Below are 6238 nucleotides of genomic sequence, written 5' to 3'. Positions count from 1 at the left end.
TGTCTGTTATTGATCTTTTATGTTTGTTTTTAAAATATGTTAAGTAACTTATTTCACTTGTACAAACATGTTGATATTTATTATCATTGTACATATGTCCTTATTTTTTATAAGTGTATATATACACAAATAAAAATAGAGATATACCCAAGGTGTGTGAGTTTGTTTGTCAGGTCACAGGAACTCAGCCTTTGATAACAGTTATGATAATGTTTCTGTGGCTCTGAAAAAACACTTATTGAATCATAGTTATCAGAGGTATCTTAGCCATAGTTGTCACACAGGATCTGACAAAAACAAGGTGGAAATTGGAAAATGTAGGATTTGTGTTTTTTAGACCTTGGCTCACCTCAGCACATTTTCACCTCCACTGATTCAGTTTTGATTTCATTTGATGTCTTTTCTCAGTCTCCAGTGCGCACCACTGCATTGCTGAAGTGCTTCTTTAACATATATTCAGAAAGTTACACTTAAGTACACAGTGTTATAGATTTGTTCTTTAAAGCAGTGATTCCTCAATAGGGATTCAGTTATACATTTGTGTTTTGAAGAAAAACCAACACGTATGGTGTTGTGTGGGAAGCTTTTCTGTCTTAATGAATATGTCTGAATGAACAACCAGCTACAACAGACTGAAAACATCCCTGGCATGACCTGTGTTCGCTGTACCAATTATCACCAAGTGGTGAGAGTGACTGGAGATGTGGTGATGGATTAATGACTGAATGTCCAGCCTCTGCAGTCAGAGCGGTGTCAATGTGGTGCTACAAACACACACAGGACAGAATCTACTGGATGAAAAGGAGGGGAAAAAATGTTTTCACTTTAATATCTCGCTTCATTCATTGACAGCCATTACCCTTATGACAACAGTGAGACTATATACACAGCCCGTCCAAAAAAAAAAGTTACACACTCTAATTTTTCATTGGGCCGCCTTTAGCTTTGATTACGGCTCACATTTGCTGTGGCATCGTTTTGATAAGCTTCTGCAATGCCACAACATTTGTTTCCGTCCAGAGTTTTTCAAAGATTCTCAATGGGGTTCAGGTCTGGACTCTGTGGTCACATTGGACCACGTTTCTTCCTTGAAGATGATGGTTCCCCACTATCCTACCAGTTTTTAATAATGCGTTGGACAGTTCTTAACCCAGTTTTAGTCTCAGAAATCTCCTTAGATGTTTTATTTGCTTGATGCCAATAATTTGACCCTTCTGAAATATATTAACATATTTTCCACGACCACAGGATGTGTCTGACATGGTTGTTTAAGACAGTGGTTCCCAACCTGGGGGGCCCGACCCCCCAAGGGGGGCGCCAAAGATCCAGGGGGGGTCGCGAAGCCCTCTTGATTTTAAGGGGTTTCATAATTTGAATGTAATTAAAATGTTAAATAAATGAGTAGGCTAAGCATTTAATTCATATATGTGACAAAATCAACTAAATTCAAGGGCCACATTAAACATTTATTTGTGTATTTAAATAGATAAATAAATTATAGGCCTATATCACGAGGAACAGAGCGTGTGTGGAACAATGAGAAAAACCTGTGTAAAATTACAACATATTCTTCAGAACTTGTACTTTTAAAAACACAATTGTGTTTTACACAATTGTGTTTTTAAAAGTACAAGTAAAAGTTATGACGTTCCTTATTTTATTTTTCATCGGGGTGGGGGTGGGGGGGTCCCCAACGTTTACAATGGTAAAAATATGGGTCCCTTTAGAAAAAGGTTGGGAACCACTGGTTTAAGAAATAAGACTGCATCAGTTAAGATTAAATAAGTTGTTGCCATGCTTAAAGCAGAAGTAAGCGATCTGGTCGTTTTGGCTAACTTCTTGTCAGCAGATGGAGTTAGCAGTCCCCGCCCTCGTCCCTACGTCACCACATTCACGCGCATCCCTTGGCTGCACACACAGAGAGGACCGCCCCTTTATGCCGTTCTCTCCCCTCATTGGATAAAGGTTGTAGGATACAAGGAAAGTTTTCTCCTGGGCTTACAGCAGAGCAGAGTGACTGACAGACCCGTGTTTCAGACCAAACACTCTATATAAGTGATTGCTGTCGGAAGATATAACTATTTAAGACTTATATTAACACAAACATTCCGCTTACTTCTGCTTTAAACATAATCATTATCCAATGTATACCTTAGTTAAATCCAAGTGGTGACTTTTTTTTGGACGGGCAGTGTATAAGAGAATTGAAACATAATGAATGCCTATTTTTCTAACAAAAAAAGAAAAAAAAAGTCTGTTATGGTGTGTATGTGTGGGCCTGACCTCCCACTCCTGACTCCTCTCCACACCTGCATTCTCCAGAAGTGCTGCTCATCACCTCATCAGGACCACTGTTCAAGTGCCTCAACAGCCATCTAGTGAATCAATGTCAATTGTTTCTAGTTGCTTGTCCATGAATCAGTTGCTTAACCTCTTCTCCTCTGGAACCCAGCGCCAGACACTTCACACCACCGCCCCCGCCCCTCACTCAGCCTGAGGAGGTGCATCCCTCCTCACCCAACCCTCAGTTATTCTCACATATAAAGAATTACAAATATATTACAGCCCATGTTTTTTATCATTGAAAAACTACAAACAATGATTTCTTAATGTTTTCTGTGAGCAACTACAATCTAAATGGTTTGCAAAATCCCATGTGTCATTATGTCGGTGATTTTTGTGCCAATATAAGACTTCCTGCTTTTTAAATAGTAAACGTCTCATTTTGTGCATGAGCTCAGACACATACGCTGTTATTTCACCTGTGAATGTCTGCAGCTGTTCCATTTCCCCAGCCTGTGCTGCACAACAACAACAACAGTCAAGCCTCTTGCATAGCCTTGTTTGGTGTCAACAGAAGAAGCCACACGTCTCATGTGGTCGACAGTCCCAGCTGTGGAGAGAGGCTCACGGTTCCATCTGATGTCGGTGTACTCTGCAGCGCCGCAACTCCCAAACCTCACAAAAGGAGGATCTATGTGTGTGTACTGAGCTTTTCAAGAGTAATACACAGTTCATCCGCTGGTTGGGGATTGTTGGTTTTCAGTCTCACAGGGCAGGCTGAGAGTGATGTGAAACTATCTTAAACCAAATGAAAATATTGGTATCTAGAGTTTAATACATTTTAGTTGCTTTTCCTTGAGATGCCATTCATTCATGTGGCTTGTTTGACTTTTAACCAGCTGAACATCACTGCTTCCTTTTTTTATCTATATCTTCACCATTGAAAGATCAAATAGAAAAGCAAGTGAATAGATATAGCTACAAAGTTCTATATGGCTCCAAGCCGTCGTGAACCCAAAGCCCTTATCTCTGTTATGTGTGTTGAACAGTTTGCTACACTCTGCAACTTCCATCAAGGAAATGCTGATAGCTACCTATCTGGCTGACAGATTGTGGGAGTTTTCACTTTGAGCATCAGGTCAGCTGTGAACCAAAAGAGAGACGTTGCAGTGAAGCTCCAGCTGTTTGGTTTCAATGCGGCAGATGGGGCCCTACAGTCGAGCAAATTCTAATCCAACTGGACCACTGGCTATCTATCTATCTATCTATCTATCTATCTATCTATCTATCTATCTATATCTATCTATCTATCTATCTATCTATCTATCTATGTAAACGTCATTAGACTCCAGGACCTGAGGGAAAAAGGAAGAAAGCATGGCTCAGTGTGAGAGCCACTCATAGAATTTGTTGGCAATAACAAATTACTAGGCTTCATATGCTACAGAATAACAGCAATGAAGTCCTTTAATAATAAATAATAATAATTTTGATTTATATAGCGCCTTTCAAGACACCCAAGGAGCAGTTTGGGTGTCCTTTACGTAACTTGACGACACAAAACAAAATGAATTTGAATCAAAGCTGCTTCACTGGTATGAAGGTTTAGAAAAACATACAGCACATTCTCCTCCATCTCCTTGGAGCATTATGCACTGTCTTTTTTTTTTTAAAGATGTAATTTAGCTCACTGAATTCTCAGTTGGGAAATGGAAGTAAACATCCCTTATTTTTAATTGAATGATTCATATTGTAGGGGTGTGCATCTCTGTCTGTATCACCTGTCCAACACTGACCACATGTTCTGTTTTCTTTCAGTTGCCATGGATTCTTGTTGTCCTTGTTCGATTGCCAGTGTTTGGTGGCTGAGCTTGGACCTGGTCAGGTTCTGCCCCTGCTTTCTATCTGACCGTTAAGAATCGTTCTGCCAATTTATAATCTCTGTTTAGGGACTGATAACAGTCTCATCTACTTTCCAGTGTTTCAATAGGTTTGTCTGCGTTGTGTTAAAATGTGGTTTACGCTGATGGCTGTTTGGAAAGCAGCGCTGGCAAAGGGGACTCTTTTCTGGGCTCAGCTCTTGGGCTTGGAGGGCTTTGGAATGGAGAGTGTCTGGGGGGCTGGATTTAAGGTGCTTAAAAATGTGAGTAGCCTACTCTCCTTTGAATGTTAAACATCAATGGGTATCAGCCTGGTTCTGCTCGACAGGCATTTGTTGTTGTTTTTCTTTGTACATGTAAAATGTAGGCTATCTGCTGTATTCTGCATGTAGAAATTCTGCTGGGTGTTTTTTTCCCAGAGGGTGCAGCTGTGACAGTTGATGGAGTGGACCCCTCATCAGCGCATGAGCAGGAAAACACTATCAGATATTTGATGACATATTTAAATTTACATTTTGGAGTTTAAAAAATGCATTTAGAGCTTTTTCTTCAGTGCATTCACTTCAGTTTTTTATGTTGTAATTTAGGTTGCCTATAGTGCATTATACTCAATGATTAGGCTACATGATTTCCTGGCATCTGTTTGTTTTCTTCATATTTACTGCCAGGGCCCACTTCTGACACTGTTTTTCTGAGTCCAGCTGTGTAAGCTGAATAAAGTCTGGTGCAGTTGTTGTTCAGCTGAGCTCAAGTAGTGCTCAGAGGAAGCAGGGGGAGGGACTATCCATTCATCTACGCTGCTTTGACTGTGGGACATCACATGGTCTGTTATCAAGCATTTCTATTGGCCAGTTCATATTAAATAAGTTCCGGTCCCTTTTCAAGCCCTTAAAAATACGGAAGTTAGTTCCTTCTAACGATGCACTTTCCCATTTATTATGGGCAGTTTTTAAACGGAACGGTTTCGAGTGTTTCAAATATTATCTTTTTGAATAATCGAACAAGTCTGCAAAGTATATAGCGTAGTTTATGGTTGTATAAAAATACTTACAAATGTGGCAGAGTTTTTCCGCGGAGCGATCTATGTGCCGCTACCGCCGGGCTCTTCCGTGGAGCGTGGTTTGAATCACCCTCTGCTGCTCTTTTATGACGTTTTTTATTTTTTATGAACATGCATTGAGAAATTAATGCCTTTTACCTGGTATTTTAGTCGTTTTATAGATATTTTAACAGCACACCTCCCTGTCATTTACCTTACATACACCAGGTAAGTGATAAACTTGCTGTCACTCCGTATGAATACTACTGTTGCTGTGAGCTAAGTTAACGTCCAGTATCAGGAGACAATCGTTCAACAGCTATGTTGTTTTATTTCTCCTGGACAGTAACGTCCCTGGCTGTCGTCTACTGTTAGCTGTCACATGTTAGAGACGCATTCAGTACATTGTATGTATTTAGTAACTGAATTATTATGATGCCCATGCGTAAAGTTTTGAGTTGTTTTTCTACGTTAACGGGGGATATTAGGCTAACTACTTTAGCATCCAGCTAACAGCACACAACGAGTCAAGGACACACACTTACAACGTTATGGACTCAACATGAACTTTTGTTCATGCAAAATGTTGAATTCATATTCTATTCACTGTATTTGCCATCAAGCCAGAGGATACTGTGGAAATGCAGCTGACCAATCCTCTGCTGTTATCCATCTTCAACTAACGTTACTTAGCATGGTTGATACTGTAACGTTACAGTCCTTTTTGGTTAGAGCTACTTTATTGATCCCAGGCTGAAGAATTATTGTGTCACAGCAGCAAGCATTCACACACGGTGTAATGTCAAATAGAAAAGTAAAAGAATAAAATAGAAAGAGTTTGACTAAAAGTATACACATAACTTAAGAGAACAAGAGGTAGTAAGTTACGTACAAAAGGCTACATATTATATACAACAAAAGCTACATGTTATATAGGACAGATATACAGTGTTTTTGTTTGTAAAAAATGTATTGATAAACATTTAACTTGTCTATGCAGATGGCAACCTCAGAGATGAGCAGGACTGACGCTGAG

Source organism: Trachurus trachurus (assembly GCF_905171665.1).
Source record: "Trachurus trachurus genome assembly, chromosome: 9".
Taxonomy (NCBI): Eukaryota; Metazoa; Chordata; class Actinopteri; order Carangiformes; family Carangidae; genus Trachurus; species Trachurus trachurus.
The sequence above is the reverse complement of the archived record's forward strand: the minus strand, read 5'-3'. Positions refer to the sequence as shown.